Below are 17,265 nucleotides of genomic sequence, written 5' to 3'. Positions count from 1 at the left end.
GCAAGAGAGCGTCCACACTGCCATGGGCACTCTTGCGCAAAAGCACAGCTCGCACATTGCAGTGTGGACATTTACTTGCGCAAGACTTCTTCCATAAGAACACTTGCGCAAGATGTTCTTGCACAAGAAGGTGCGAGTGTAGACATAGCCTTATAGTATAGCAAAATATTATCTAATGAAACTGCTTCTAGGTAACAGTAAAGAACTTTTCACTTAGTGGAAAGATAAATCAACGGTCTAGCTATTTATTTTCTTATTTGTTCACCTACGAGTGTTTAGAGTGTTTTTTCAGCATCACTAGAGCTGCTGTAACCAGTTAGGGTGCGTTTACACAGCACCCTAAACTCGAAATAAGATACACAATTTGTGCTACGCAAATTGCATATCTTATTTCAAAACTATTTCAAAATAGCTTATTTTGAAATTTGACACATCTACATAGAGCCAAATTTCAAAATAACATGCTATTTTGAGCCATCCCTTATCCCTCATGCAATGAGGTTTACTGTGATGGAGAAATAGTGCACCTGGTATTTCGAAAAATATTTCAAAATACCGGGCGGCTTGTGTAGACGTGGAGTAGCTATTTCGGGATACCTCCGGTAACCCGAAATAGCCAGGCAGTGTGGACATACCCTTACAAAATATCACTACTGCCTGAAAATGGAGCAACTCTCTCCAGAACACTGAATTAAACCAGGAAACCTGGACTCTATTAAAGCAGAGCTTTAGGGATGACGACAAAAAGAACATGGGATTGAAAGAGACCATTAATTTACAGTGGTACATTTGCTAGTACACATACGAAAGGTCTGTTACACACTAATTAAGCCTGTGTAGCCAGTATTTTAAGCTTCCCATTAGAATGATTAGTGCATCATCATAGCAATCCTGTGTCTGCTTAGTGATGTAAAATAAACTGTTCTGTCCAGCACAACTTCCATCTTTGGATATGCCTGAGCAGGCATAGAATGCATATTATCTGGGCTGCCATTTGCAATTGTTCACTAATCTAATGGCATGTACTACAAACATTTTACCAATTTTTAGAGCTGTCAAATGATTTTTAAAAATCGTGATTAATCACAGCATTAAAAATGAATTGTGATTAATCATCTGACTAATGACACTGTTAAATAGTAATAGAATATCATATATTAAATAGGTGGCTATTTTTCTACATGTTTCAATTTATTTATTTCAGTTACAACACAGAATGCAAAATGTACAATGATCACTTTATATTCTTTTGATTACAATTATTTGCACTGTAAAAAAGTTCCCAGTTCACCTAATAATAGTATTGTAGTGCAATCTCTTTATCATGAAAATTGGACTTACATTTGTGGAATTATGTACAAAAAACTGCACACAGAAATAAAACAGTGTAAAACTTTACTGCCTACAAGTTTGCTGAGTCTTACTTCTTATTTAGCAAATTCCCATGACAAAAAATTGTATTTTCATTCATGAAGATGATGCTGTGGCCCACTTCTTATTTACAATGTCACCTCAAAGTGAGAACATGCATTTGCATGGCACTGTTGAGCTGACATTCAAGATACTCACATGTCACATGTTCTAAATTCATATGCCCCTTAATGCTTCAACCACCATTCCAGAAAAGTTGAGTCCATGCTAATGACAGGTTCTGCTCAATAACAATCCAAAGCAATATGGACCCCTGCATGTTCATTTTCATCATTTCAGTCAGATGCCACCAGAATAAGGTCGATTTTCTTTTTCAGTTATTCCGGTTCTGTAGTTTCCACATTAAATCATTGGTCTTTTAAGACTTCTAAAAACATGTTCCACATCTGATCCCTCTAAGATTTTGGAAAGCACTTCAGATTCTTAACCTTGCATCAAATGCTGACGCTGTCTTGGAAAGCTCACATATGTACCTTCTTTGTGTTTTGTCAAATCTATAGTGAAAGTGTTCTTAAAAATGAACAACATATGTTGGGTCATCATCCAAGACTGCTGTAATATGAAATACATGTCATAAGGCAAGTAAAACACGGAACAGGAGACATACAATTTTTTCTCACCTAGTTTAGTCAAATTCAATTGAAACATTTTTAACAAGAGTTATCAACACGGAATCTGCCCTCTGGAATGGTGGCTGAAGCATGAAGGGGCATAGAAATATTTAGCATATATTGAACGTAAATGGCTTGCAACAAAGTCTACAAAACTACCATGCAAGCATGTGTTCTGTCCTCCAAATGACATTTTAAAAGCAGCAGCATTATCTCCTGTAAATGTAAACAAACTTGTTTGTCTTAGTAATTGTCTGAACAAGAAATAGGACTGAATGGACTTGTAGTCTTTATAGTTTTATATTGCTTTTGGTTTTGATTGCAGTTATGTAACAAAAAAAAATCTACACTTGTAAAAATCTACATTTGAAAGTTGCAATTTTACAATAAAAGAGATTGTTCCACAGTCCTTGTACAAGGGGAACAAAAAATCCTATTTATAAAATAATTGGTACAGTGCAAATATTTGTAATAAAAAATAAAATGAGCACTGTACACTTTGTATTCTGGATTGTTGTTGAGAGCAACATATTTGAAAATGTAGAAAAACATCCAAAATATTTAATTTCAATTGGTATTCTATTATTGTTTAATAATGTGATTAAAGCTGCAGTTAATCACAATTAATTTTTTAAATCACGATTAATTTTTTGAATTAATCATGTAATTAACTGTAATTAATGGACAGTCCTATTTTTTTTGTCTTGTAACATTGTTTTTTACTCCATATCAAAGTATCCAGTGCAAGATTAGATCAATTTTGTACTCTTGAGGTAGGCCTGGCCCGTTTTGGTTGATGCTAGCATATGGCACTAATGCAGAATATCTAAAAGCTTCTAGAATTAAGATTTGTGGTTATCACACACAGATGGTATGTAGAATAGCTATACAAACAGGCTACATCTAGACTGGCATGATTTTCCGCAAATGCTTTTAACGGAAAAGAGCGTCTAGATTGGCACGGACGCTTTTCCGCAAAAGCACTTTTTGCAGAAAAGCGTCCGTGCCAATCTAGACGTGGTTTTGCGCAAGAAAGCCCCGATCGCCATTTTCGCTATCAGGGCTTTTTTGCGCAAAACAATACTGCGTTGTCTACACTGGTCCTCTTGCATAAAAGCATTTCCACAAGAGGGCTTTTGCCTGAATGGGAGCAGCATAGCATTTCTGCAAGAACACTGACAATCTTACATGAGATCGTCAGTGTTCTTGTGGAAATTCAAGTGGCCAGTGTAGACAGCTGGCAAGTTTTTCCACAAAATCAGCTGCTTTTGCGGAAAAACTTGCCAGTCTAGACGCAGCCACAGGGTATAATTGTGTAATCTGAATCCATGCAATCATTAGTGCACACCTTGTCTATACAGAAATATTGCTCTTGTTAATTTCTCAACTGACAATGTATCTTTTATAAAATACTAGATGATTTACCCAACATTTCCCAGTTCCTTCAGGGCAGGAAGCTGGGGGCATGGAAGATGCAAGAGTCTGGGCAGGGCCTTGTGGATGTGAGGGAAAGAAGTTTAGGTGGGTGGGAGAGGGGAGGAAGAGTGAGGATTGGGAAGTGAGGAGGGGCTCAGGGCAGGGTGTTTCATCTGCATGTGCCTTTTTTATCTCCCTTCATTCACCCAGAAGTTAAGCAAAGAGGAAGGCTCATATCAAATTTGGTGGTCTTAGCTCTTACCATTTAGGAGGAGTTCTTTAACAAATGGACTCACAGACAGACACACAGATGCACAAATCTCAGAAGCTCAGATGATTAGATAGATAGATAGATAGATAGATAGATAGATAGATAGATAGATAGATAGATAGATAGATAGATTCTACAGTTAGGTTTCAGAGATCAGGAGTAACATGTAAAATGTGTATTTGTGCCCTAGAATGTATTTAGGACTGATAGATAAATTGGGGGATTTTAGGGATCTTTGTCTACGCTGTAAACTCTTTGAAGTGCTCCCTAGTGTGCTTTGACATGGTACTTTGTCTCAAACAGTGCTGTATTAAAGCACACTAGGGAAATGTCAATGCTGCAGCAGCGGGATCTACTCAGCAACTCATTAGTGTGCTTTAGAAAGGACACCCTAATAGTGCCTATTTCTGATCCATCTAGACAAGCCATAGGATTTTCTGATTTCGGGGGAGGGGGAGAGAGGGTTAGTGGGTAAATATTTTGTTGGTTTGGTTTAATGTACTGGGATGTTTTATCATTTTTTTTCTTGGTTAACACCTAAAATCAGAAATCCAATATATACCACAGTGGCTACGTCTACACTGGCCCCTATTCCGAAATAGCCACGCTAATTTTAAACTTTGGAATAGGGAAATCCGCGGGGGATTTAAATATCCCGCGCGGGATTTAAATAAACATGTCCGCCGCTTTTTTTCCGGCTTGGGGAAAAGCCGGAAAAAAGCATCTAGACGGGCGCGATCCTCCGGAATAAAGCCCTTTTCCAGAGGATCTCTTATTCCTACCTGAAAGTAGGAATAAGAGATCCTCCGGAAAAGGGCTTTATTCCGGAGGATCGCGCCCGTCTAGACGCTTTTTTCCGGCTTTTCCCCAAGCCGGAAAAAAAGCGGCGGACATGTTTATTTAAATCCCGCGGGGGATATTTAAATCCCCCGCGGATTTCCCTATTCCAAAGTTTAAAATTAGCGTGGCTATTTCGGAATAGGGGCCAGTGTAGACGTAGCCAGTGTGTTTTGTCATGGTGACCTATAAGAACCTACTTTGGCTAAAGAGTGATGGGGAATACATATCTGTGTGGTTCAAACTTTCCATAACATCCTACTTTAAAGCACATATGTATCAGCTTCTCTGTGTGTGCATGGTGAACAGATGTGACTAAAAGACAGCTTTGACACATGCGGTTTGTTATTGCCGTATTCTTTTTCCTCTACAATATTTTTGTATTGGTCTCTCTATTTCTCCTCTCTCTCTTTTTAAGAATTAGGGGAAAATTGTCCCTTGCTGTTGTAAGTTTCTCATAAGCTTATCCTTCCCTCGTATCATTATAACAATGATGTTTTGAACCAACTGTTTGTTCTTTGCCATGATTTAGATTTCATGATAGTATGGGGCACATCTCTAGTGTCCAGAGCAATGATAGGCAACCCAGGCTAATGAGTGAGCCACAGGAGCAGCCCTCCTTCATCTCAATGGGCTGCAAGAGTGTTATAACCGAGACAGTCTTCCGGGACAGGGTAGTTTTGCTAACTGCACTTGCATACCTAGAATTTGCAGAGTGTGTCGATTGAACTGTAATAGTGCTTTGGTTGGATGCAGAGGGAGCACACGGCTCTCACAGTCAATTTTGGATATAATGATCAAATATCTCCCTTCACCTGGCCTTGCTCTATGTGCATGTCACTTTAGTAATAGCAGTAAAGAGAACAAAAACCTACATGGATGGAAAACAGCAGAATCTGGCAACTGCCTCCCACTGGTCCAGAGACTCATGCTTGGACACATGGAGTGAGACCCAGACTGGTCAAAACAAAGGGACAGAATATCAGATCACCAGAATCTGACATACAGGAGGTATGACTGTCATTATAATGTAATCTAAGACTGTTTGAACTAGTCCAGACATTAATGAAAACCTTATGTAGAAGCAGTTTAGTATGTATGTAGACAGAGCTAAATCTCTGATAACCAAAGGCTCTGTAGGTAAAATACTTTTGGCTCCTCCCTTAAACAGCCGTTTTTTGTACTGGATAGCAGAAAAAGATGTTTATTGTGACACTAAAGTGGCATATATACACACAGTATTTACTTATTACATTTGCAATATAAGTATTGTCGGAGAATCTTTCATGTAGATTCACCTGTTGCCAAGTCCTGTGAACAGCCACCTAGGGTGGCTCACACACATGAGTGCCAGCCTCCGAGCAAACTGTTAAGAAACAGGACACAAACACCAAATAGGTATTGTGTTCAATAACTAGATTTTATCAGCCACTTATCAAGAGTGAATCCCTTAAGCATTGCAACAGCCTTAACATGGAGTCACAATCCTCTTAGTTCTCCTGACTATCATGCCAGCCAGGCAGACCTGTCTTGGGTGATGGATAGACCCTTACACCCAAAATCATAACACTATTCCAGTTACTCCCAGACCCAAAGGACCAATCATGTACCCCACGCCCAATGCACCTCAAATTTCCAACCAAAGACTATTTGTTATAGGCTATAAGCATTAAATGAAGTTTCATTAACTAAACAGAAGCTGGTAAACATACACACAAATGAATTACTGCATAGGTTTCAAAAAATAGGAGGTGCTGTAATATGCAAGATATATATGGCTTTTAAGGCTAACCCAAGCTAAATAGCTGGGCATCTCCTGCTTATAGTTAGAAGTTTTGTTCTCTCCCTGATGTCTAAGCAGCATAAGGACAACAATTTCTTCTTGACAGGAATTTTGTGTTTTCTTTCTTCAGGTCAAGCTGTGGTGTGATGAGGATTTGTGCAAATCCCCTCTTTATGGATGAGATGGGAGCAATCAACAAAGTCTTTCATCCTGTTCAGTCAGCAGTTTACACTGGCTTCTTGTGCCATTGCCTGGTTTTGATCCTCAACTAGGTGAGTATTATATTACAGGAGGCATTCCCAGACCTTTTCAAAGTTCAGCCCACAGCTCAGTAGAGGTGTTTTCTTTTGCAGTATCTCCCTCTCTTTAGCAATGTGGGCTATGTCACTCACACTGATGTAACATTACTCATGGTAAATTAATATTAGGAACATACTGATATATTTCAGCTTTAAAATAAGCATTAAGTAATCTATTCTTTAGGGGCAGGGGGAGTATGCTACCCTGTCTGTTTTTGTCCTTTGTTTAATCTCCCCTCTCATCTGCTATGTCTGCAGTCAACAAGCAGGAAAGTCTGTACCACACCAGCAGCTATTAAGCACTGGAGTCATCACTTAAGGCTATGTCTATACCAGGGAGTTATCTCAAAATAAGTTATTTCAAAATAATAACTCCTGAAATAACTATTTCAGAACAAGTTCTTCTTCTTCACAAACAGGAGTTATTATTTCGAAATAACAAGCCCTTTTGGGTGTGTCTATACTGCACCGTAACTCAAAATAAGATATGCAATTTGAGCTACAAAAATTGAGTATATTATTTTGATTCTATTTCAAAATAGCTTATTTTGTCATTTGGCATTGTCTACACCCGTGGTCCACAACACGGTGCCCGCGGGCGCCATGTGCGCCCACCAAGTGCTCGGGGCTGGCCTGGCCCCGGGCACATGGCGCATGCACGGTGCCGAAGCCGGCCCCGGACACATGGCGCACGGTGAGCACCAGCCCCGGGAGTGCCGCGGATTGGCCGCCCGCGCTCTGAGCGCGCAGCGCTTGCAGAGGGGAGCGCCGGCCCCGGGCGCATGGCGCTTGGAGGGGGCTCTGGCCCTGGGCGCATGGCGCACGGCGCTTGAGGGGGGTGCCGGCCCCGGGCACGTGGCCCTTGGAGGGGGTACCGGCCCTGGGCGCGTGGCTATGGGGGGGCCCCGCCCCCGGGCATGTGGCTATGGGGGGGCTGCCCCCAGGCGCGCAAGTGTCCCAGCCCTCTGGCGCCCAACGGGCGAACGGCCATGCCCCCAGCAACCTCAAATGGTTGGGGACCACTGGTCTACACCATACCAAATTTTGAAATAAAGCGTTATTCTGAAACATCCCTTACTTCTCATAGAATGAGGTTTACAGGGATGTCAGAATAGTGAGCCGGAAATAAAATGCTTGCTGTGTAGACACAGGATAGCTATTTTGGGATACTTCAGTATCCTGAAATAGTGTTGCAGTGTAGACATACTCTTATTTTGAAATAACGGACTTGGTAGTATGGATACTCACCTTGTTTTTTTGAAATACCTCCCCAGTGTAGACATGTCCTTACTGAGTTGCATATATATTTCATGGGAGATGGCATTTTATGTCACTTAAGTGGATTGTCCTGTTTACCTTCTGTAGAAGTAGTTGTTGGCCTTGATGTAGGGGCAAATACCGATGGCATTAATCCATTTCAGATATAGTGGGTAAAAGCAGGCAAAAGTGGCAGTGCATTGGTGGGTTCATAGAGCTAGCAGCTCCAGTTAAAACGATGGTTGTATATTTGAATAGAAATAATCTAAAAACAATGTGGCAGCAGTGCAAGGTGCCAGGTGGGAGCTGGTCTGTGAAGAGAGCCAGTTTAACAACCAGCTTCCCTTGTGGAACAGCTGCCTGTCACACTGTGCTACTGCCTCTGATAAAGATGCAGCAGCATGGGGTGACAGCAGCCCCTGTCTGGGGTGGGTCTGAGGTCCCAGACCTGGTGTGAACCAGAACTGAGCTAGGCTGCCTGCCCACCTGGCTCCTAATACACTTTAAATGCAGAGCTGCAGCAGGGGTAGGTCCCGGACCCATTTCAAGCCAGGACTGAGATGGACTGCTGGCCAGCCTGCTAAAAAATTTACTGGCAAGTAGGGTGGGTTGGGGGGAGGGAGGAATGCATGTAAGCTATAGCATTAACCTATAAGCATTTGCTTATCGGTTAATTGGTTAATTGACTATAATATTACATCCCTAGACCAGTCTATTGTCTTGTAAGGAGCAAGGGAGTTTTGATTATATACATCAGTGTAATATTCATAGATTGTATTCTGATCTTAATTCATGAACAAGCTCTTGAAAGGCAGAGACCTGCTTTTTGTTCTTAGACCTAATGTATAGTGTGGATTTTGTCATAAGCATGATGTAAAATACTGACCTGTGTAAAAAAGGCTTCTGCATCCTTAAAGTGGAAAGGACCTATGTGTACAAAGCCTCTGGATTCCTCTGTGGAAACAGGGATCAACAATGGGATTCCAGGTGTAGATGGAGGAAAGGATGTGAGACAATGAGAGGATGTTGCAACTAATTATAGTAAAAATTTCCAGTAAACTTTGGGGTCTGCAGCTTCAGTAAACTTCAACAAACATTTGTGTATGCCAGAGAGATTTTTTGAGTCTGGCTCACGTTTGTGGTAAAATATTGAAGTGCTTCCCAGCCACGGAAGAGGACCAGGTGGAAGAATGCTTTGCTGAAAGCACCCACTAATCCACAAAAGAAGTCAGGGGCCTTCTGAAAAGCATGTGATTCTTCTCTTTCTGCCAGAAGAACTGAAGTGTTTTTTGAAATTTTCTTTGTATTTCCTGCCACTGTGGACCAGAAACACATTTTTGACGCTAAATAAATAAATGATGATGATATTCATGCTTTTTCCCTCTGCTGGGCAACATTAAGTTCAAAAGTGGAGGTGGGAGAGAGGGAGAAGAAAACAGCCTTGAATCTCAGAGAAAAAGCAGTCTCTTTTTCTTTTGGCCAAAGAAGAATTGTCAAAAATTCAAGATAAAGCAGTCAGTTGCTGGACCAAGAAGATTTCTTACAGCTTATGTGTTCACTAGCCTTCAATTTCTGGGGTGGAAATTACACTCTAAATATTTCACCCCTTATTAATAGATCTGCACTTTTCTTGGGTCCTTTCCTGGATCTGTTAACCAGGACATCAGGTTCCATCTGAGCCATTGGTCCCGCCCTTATTTTTTTAAATAGTTTTGTTAATGGTTTCCAGTCTCTTTTTGGCACTCCCTGCAGAGTTCTAGAATGGACTCCAGCTGAACCTGATGTCTGGCTAGTCTTCAGATTTTCAGTTCCCTTGTTCCCATCTTCTGGAAAAATGTGATTGTCTTCAGGTTTTCCCCATCCTTCACCTTTTTGAAATACATTTTTTCCCCTCTGGCATCTGCTTTTTGTCTTCCTTTATTAATGTAAAAGTAAAGAATTAAAAGTATTCTAGGAATAGCCAATGTTCTGCTTTAAAAACAACTAGCCTGAACTTCATCTTTTTTTTCTCTAAATACATATATATTTTTAAAATGCTAAAAAATATATATCTAATTTCAGTTTTCCCTTCCTGCAAAATGCATTTTCCTTTATTTGCCTGAACGGTCTGTGGTCTCTCTTGGCAAGCACCAATTCGGTACTCATTCAGAAAGCGTAGCAGTCCTGCATAAGCAACTGTCACGTCTCTTGCAAACAAAACAGTAACTTCATTGTGCCTTTGGCTGTATGTTTGTAGTGTGATCAACATAATGGTACCTTGTCCTTCTCACAATTCATAATTAAAATAAGGAGTTATAATAAAATATCAGTATGTCACAACCCTCAAGACTTACCGTAACTGTCAGGTTAACTATAGGTACCAGTCAACCATCCAGCCAATTCAATATTATTTTGAAATACATATAGATCAAAACCCGCTTCAGAAAGGTGCATGTCACTGAGATGAAACAGTCTGGGAATAGAACGTGATGTTTTCCTACAGGTAGGACCTCCCTAGTCCGGCATCGCTGGGACCTGACCTGACCCAAAGGAGAGAATTTTCCAGATCTGGGGAGGTCTCTTGCCACCAGCCCTCTTCTGGCAGGCTGTCCCAGTAGGCAACTCTGCCTCCGCTCCCTGCCTCCACCTGGCTTAGCTACTTGCCCAGCTACGGCTGGCTCCCTGGGCAACACAGGCTCCAGCTCCTGCTGCAGGGCTGCGGTCCTGCACAGTCAGGACCACCTGCTGGGCTGGGGCTCTGGTTCCACGCAGCCCCAGCCCTGTGCAACCTAGGGAAGTCGCGGGACTCCGACCCTACCCCCATGCTCCTGGGGGTTGCTGCAGGAAGTCTGCTGTTGTGGGGCTCTGGCCTTAGCCTTATGCTCCTGGGGCTGCTGGAGGCTTCTGTGGGGCTCTGGCCCTGGTCCCAGCTGCCCCTAGCTGTGATGCTGACCCTGATTTCCCCACCCAGCTGGCCCTCCTGCTCTTAGGCTCCCAAACTCTCTGGTTCATGAGCATCCATGGTCCAGAAAAGTGCCAGATTTTGGAGGTACAACCTGTACTAAGTGATCATAAGAAAATCTTCAATTCATTGCTTTACTGAATCCAGATCCTCTCCACTACTGCAGATTTGATTTCCCCAACACCAGTGTGACAAGCGTGCAGATGAGGGTGACCAGATAGCAAGTTAAAAATCAGAACAGACTGTATCTACACTACAAAGAAAAGTCGGGAAAAGATATGTAAATTGTGGTTTGCAATTTGCGTATCTTTTTCTGCTTTTCTTCCAAAAGAGGCTTTTCCGACATTTGGTCCATCTACATGGGGGCAAATGTAAGGAAAAAAACCCTCTTTCAGAATATCCTTCCTTCCTCATAGAATGAGGTTTACAGGGATGCCAAAAAACCGCGTCTGCTTTTCCAAAAAAAAAATTCGGAAAAGCAGATGCGTTCCTTGGACATGGCAGAGCTTTTCAGCCCGGAAAAGCTCTGTAGTCTAGAGGTACCCCTAGATAATAAAATATCAGGACTGTGCCTATAAACTGAGAACAGCTGGTCACTGTAGTACAGAATACTTTGAACTGGTGTCTAGAACTCAGGTCAGGCAAACTATGTCACCTGGGTAATCAGTCAGAATAATAACTTTAAGGTTGGAAGGGACAACTGTATAATCTAGACCAGGGCTACTCAACTTTGTAAGCCCTGGGTGCCGAGGGCTACAACTTAAGTGTGGTTGCATATACATGCAAATATATGCAAATAGCTCCTTTCACACTGATAGGCATGAATACAAAGCACTATCCACATTGCCCCAGTGCTCCCGGGACCTTCTCTCTGGGGGCTAGAAATGCCAACACCCTGTACCACTCTGTTCCAGCCAGGCCATACACTTGTGTCTTTCAATGCTCACCCCATCTGGGAGATGCCTCGCCATTGTGGGGTGTGTTTCCAGTGGAGGCCATGTTCAAAGGATCCCACCTAGGGGCCACGTGGTGGGTCCTGCGTAAACCCAAAACACACCGTGAACTGCAAACAAATGGGCTGCAGGCGAAATGCGGCCCATGGGCCATGTGTTGAGTAGCCCAGATCTATACAGATCTCCTGTGTAACAGAGAATTTTACCCAGTACTTCTGTATTAAGCCCATGAGTTTGTTTTTAGTTAAAACGGATGAGCTTATGTCCTAAAGAAGTATTTAGTTTAGAGAGAACTTGATCTGTGTATAAGCTAATGAGAAAGCAAATTAGTCCTCATGGAATGAGGTTTACCAAATTCGAAATAAGTGCTCCACTATTTAAAATTAATTTCGAAATATCAATTTGGCTGTGTAGATACCCTATGAGTGTTCAGAAATCAGGATTGAGTTGTGGAAATACTTACTCATACAAAAAGGTGAATTGATCACTTATGTGAAGTGAGTCCTATGCGAATAATGGATCACAAAATGAGACTCATAGATTGTCATAATAAGATACAACATTACAGTGGCTATATACTTACACTATGTGCATTACAATAATGTTGTTTTCCCCCATACGATGCAATGATTACACACAAGAGGTTGTCATAAGAACATTGTGGCATTTTTTTTTTCAGAATTCCCTTGCCTTTTTAGATTATTTCAGCCTTACTATTACTTTGCCATGTTTTTGAGGCCTTTGTAATTCATATATCATGGGGAATTCATTAACACTTCTGTGAAGTGAATATATATATTACTGTAACCTCTAGCTTATATTTCCTGCCATACTTGAACTACCAGCTGATTTTTTCTCCTTTCCTTCTGCATTCTAAAGAAACAAGAAAGCTGAAGAGACAAAAAAAAATCTTTATTGGTACCATCTGCCAACATGCTTATTCCCGGGCTTCAGCTCCTTAGCATGACATTTGCAGATCTCCTACTGCTCTTATAGAATGCTGACCTCTAGGGGCAAGGGCAGTGGAGGAAGAAGATTAGCTATGCCCACTAATGGATATTGAGACTATCCCCTGCAGGGTACAAATTCCGTCTTCTGAACATTCCACTGAGATCTTTCCCTGCCATACTTGGGGAAAGAGCTCCATGTGGCTATGAATCTGCACAGCATTAGCTTTTCTATATGATCTCCATGTGTTCCTACCTACTATGCCATATCATGGCTCACATTGTGTAGCCTCTGCCTCCAGCTACATATTACATTTATGTAGTCTTCCTATGCCCTCTTTCTGCCCCTGGCCTCTAGTGCTTTAAACTGTGATATTTTTTTCCTTACCGCGCACCATACTTCTCTGTTATTATTGACAGCTGCTTTGATCTTCCCTTAATACTTCATCACGAAGGTTGATTTCTTCATCTACATACAAGCACTCAACCAAAAGTTTTCCAATGCTTTTTTCAGCAATTCACTTGGCAAATAAATACCCAATCTCTGTTTTAGCCCTTGCTAACATTTGCTTGCTCTGCTTCGTAACAGTTAGCTCTGCCATTACTCTAAAAGCAAAACGCTCTAACAAATGTTGGCTCCTGAATACACTCAGAGCAGGCATCAGAGTGGGTGGTATCAAGCCATAGAAGAAGCCTTAATACAAAAGAATGACGCAAAAAAGGGAGTTAATGCCTGAATATCCCACTGTTGAAAGTCCAGGTAGTACCATGTTGATGGAACCATGTGAATCCCAGAATAATTGTAGCAATTAAGGGTCAAATTTTAAAAGGAATTTTGTCTAAATAATATTTATAAAGTGTATGCTGGCAGGCAGCTAATTGTACATGCAAGCACTACTGAGATGCTACTAGTCATGAAAGTGTAGTCCAGGAACAAATATTGCCATTACTGAGACTGAAAAATGCTGCCTAAATACTAAATACTTCTGGGTCGCCCTTCATAGAGTAGAATATGAGTTCAGATTTCTGCACTGATATGTTTAGGTTTGTATCAGACACTTGGGCTAAAGGAATAGGGTAAGAAAGTAGCCACATGGGGAAGACAAACAGTAGGGCTGTGTCTAGACTGGCAAGTTTTTTTCCGCAAAAGCAGCTTTATATCCCACCACAGATATAAAGGCTCTCTATACCAACATCCCACACATAGATGGAATAAAAGCTGTCAGGAACAGTATCCCTGATGATGCCATGGCACAACTGGTGGCCGAGCTCTGTGACTTTATCCTCACTCATAACTATTGCAGATTTGGGGACAATTTATACCTTCAAACCAGCGGCACCGCTATTGGAATCTGCATCAACCCACAATATGCCAACATTTTTATGGCTGACCTGGAACAACGCTTCCTCAGTTCTCATCCACTAGCGCCCCTCTTTACTTACACTACCTTGATGACATCTTCATCATCTGGACTCATGGGAAGGAGGAGCTGGAAGAATTCCACTGTGATTTCAACAGTTTCCACCCCAGCATCAACCTCAGCCTGGAGCAGTCTACACAAGAGATCTGTTTCCTGGACACTATAGTGCGAATAAGTGACGTTCACATAAATACCATCCTATACCGAAAACCTACCGACAGCTATGCTTACCTACATGCCTCCAGCTTCCATCCCAGACACACCATATGATCCATTGTCTACAGCCAAGCACTAAGGTATAACCTCAGGCCCTCAGACAGCCCCTCAGACAGGGTACGTCTAAACTACATGGCTCCGTTGACGGAGCCATGTAGATTTGTTTGTTTGGCAAAGTCAAATGAAGCCGCGATTTAAATGATCGCGGCTTCATTTACATTTACATGGCTGACGCGCTGAGCCGACAAACAGCTGATTAGCTGTTTGTCCACTCAGCGCGCTAGTCTGGACGCTCCCCTGCCAACATCAAAGCCCTTTGTCGGCAGCCCTGGTAAACCTCATCCCACGAGGAATAACGGGGTTTCCGACAAAGGGCTTTGATGTCGGCAGGGGAGCATCCAGACTAGCGTGCTGAGTGGACAAACAGCTGATCAGCTGTTTGTCGGCTCAGCGCGGCAGCCATGTAAATGTAAATGAAGCCGCGATCATTTAAATCGCGGCTTCATTTGCCTTTGCCTATGTGTCTAATCTACATGCCTCTGCCGACAGAGGCATGTAGTCTAGACACAGCCACAGAGACAAACACCTACAAGATCTTCACCAAGCATTCTTAAAACTATAATACCCACCCAAGGAAGTGAGGAAACAGACTGACGGAGCCAGACGTGTACCCAGAAGCCTCCTGCTACAAGACAGAAAAATAAAAGAACAAAGAAAATAACAAAGACCTCTGGCCATCACCTACAGTCCCCAGCTAAAACCTCTCCATCACATCATCAGTGATCTACAACCCATCTTGGACAATGATCTCTCACTTTCACAGATCTTGGGAGGCAGGAGAGTCCTTGCCTACAGACAGCCGCCAATCTGAAACAAATTCTCACCAGCAACTATACACCACACCACAGTAATTCTAACTCAGGGACCAATCGCTGCAACAAACCTCGGTGCCAACTCTGCCCACATATCTACACCAGCGACACCATCACAGGACCTAACCACATCAGCCACATCATCACAGGCTCATTCACTTGTACATCTACCAATGTAATATATGCCATCTTGTTCCAGCAATACCCCTCTGCCATATACATTGGCCAAATTGGACAGTCCTTATGTAAAAGAATAAATGGACACAAATCAGATATCAGGAATGGTATCATACAAAAACCTGTAGGAGAACACTTCAATATTCCTGGACACACAGAAGCAGATTTAAAAGTAGCCATCCTGCAACAAAAAAAACTTTCAAAAACAGACTCCACAAAGAAACTGAAGAGCTACAATTCATTTGCTTATATGCCAACAAATCTGTTAGTCTTTAAGCTGCCATAGGAGTTCTCATTGTGTATGCAGATTCAGACTAACACAGCTACATCTCTGATATTAAAATTGATTAGCCAAGAATTATACTAAATAGCCCAGCTCAGGCTTATTCAGCCTGAAAATAAAAACTAATACATGAGATTTTCTTTCAAATTTTGTGAAAATACTTGTCTGGAGTGACCTCAGATAGTACGCATTGACCTGGGCTTTTGCAAGTGACACTTCCTATTCACTGCTCTGATACAAAAACTCATTTCTGGGAGACAGTCTTTTTTCTTCTGCTCTCATTGCTTTCAGGTATATGGAGCCATTGTAAAGAAGAAAGAGGCAGCCTATGGCATGGAGGAAAACAGAACAGAATGGATAGACAGAAGTTCTGCAGGAACTGGCTGGAGTGGGGAAAGTATTTCCAAGAAGCCTCTGATACTCCCCTATTCTCTGACCTCAGAACTCTGGGAACACCCAATTTTCCTCTCTCGCCTCTCCTAGGAAAACTAGGAGATCACCATCCAATTTCAGTTTGGGGCAGTCTTTCTGCCTCTAGTGAAAGTGTGTGCAAAGAAGCAAGCTCATATGTGACACTGATATGTCTCAGGAGAAAGTGCCTAGAATTTAATGGTTCAATTTTTCTTTAATATAAATATTGCCTCCATTATATATGAAGTCAGGGTCAGAGCTCTTCTTTGCTTTGAGAAAAGTGGGATATCATGAGAGAAAGTTTGGGAAGCAATAATAATATGAATGTATAAAGAAAAAGCAAATGTTACCTTAATTGCTAGAGCAGCTCAATCATTAAAGAAAAATGCAGTAGAGAGTTTTTAAAAATATTTTGAACTTAGAATCATAGAATAATAGGACGGGAAGGGACCTCAAGAGGTCATGGAGTCCAGCCCCCTGCCCTCAAGGCAGGACCAAGCTACACCTACACCATCCCTGACAGATGTCTATCTAACCTGTTCTTAAATATCTCCAGAGAGGGAGATTCCACCACCTCCCTTGGCAATTTATTCCAATATTTGACCACCCTGACTGTTAGGAATTTTTTCCTAATGTCCAATCTAAACCTCCCCTGCTGCACTTTAAGCCCATTACTCCTTGTCCTGTCCTCAGAAACCAAGAGGAACAAATTTTCTCCTTCCTCCTTGTGACACCCTTTTAGATATTTGAAAACCGCTATCATGTCCCCACTTAATCTTCTTTTTTCCAAACTAAACAAGCCCAGTTCATGAAGCCTGGCTTCATAGGTCATGTTCTCTAGACCTTTAATCATTCTTGTCGCTCTTCTCTGTACCCTTTCCAATTTCTCCACATCTTTCTTGAAATGTGGCGCCCAGAACTGGACACAGTACTCCAGCTGAGGCCTAACTATTGCAGAGTAGAGCGGCAGAATGACTTCACGGGTTTTGCTTACAACACACCTGTTGATACAACCTAGAATCATATTTGCTGTTTTTGCAACAGCATCACACTGTTGATTCATATTCAACTTGTGGTCCACTATGACCCCTAGATCCCTTTCTGCCATGCTCCTTCCTAGACAGTCGCTTCCCATCTTG

This window comes from Pelodiscus sinensis, chromosome 2 (assembly GCF_049634645.1).
Source record: "Pelodiscus sinensis isolate JC-2024 chromosome 2, ASM4963464v1, whole genome shotgun sequence".
NCBI classification, from domain to species: domain Eukaryota; kingdom Metazoa; phylum Chordata; order Testudines; family Trionychidae; genus Pelodiscus; species Pelodiscus sinensis.
This window is presented reverse-complemented; position numbering follows the sequence as displayed.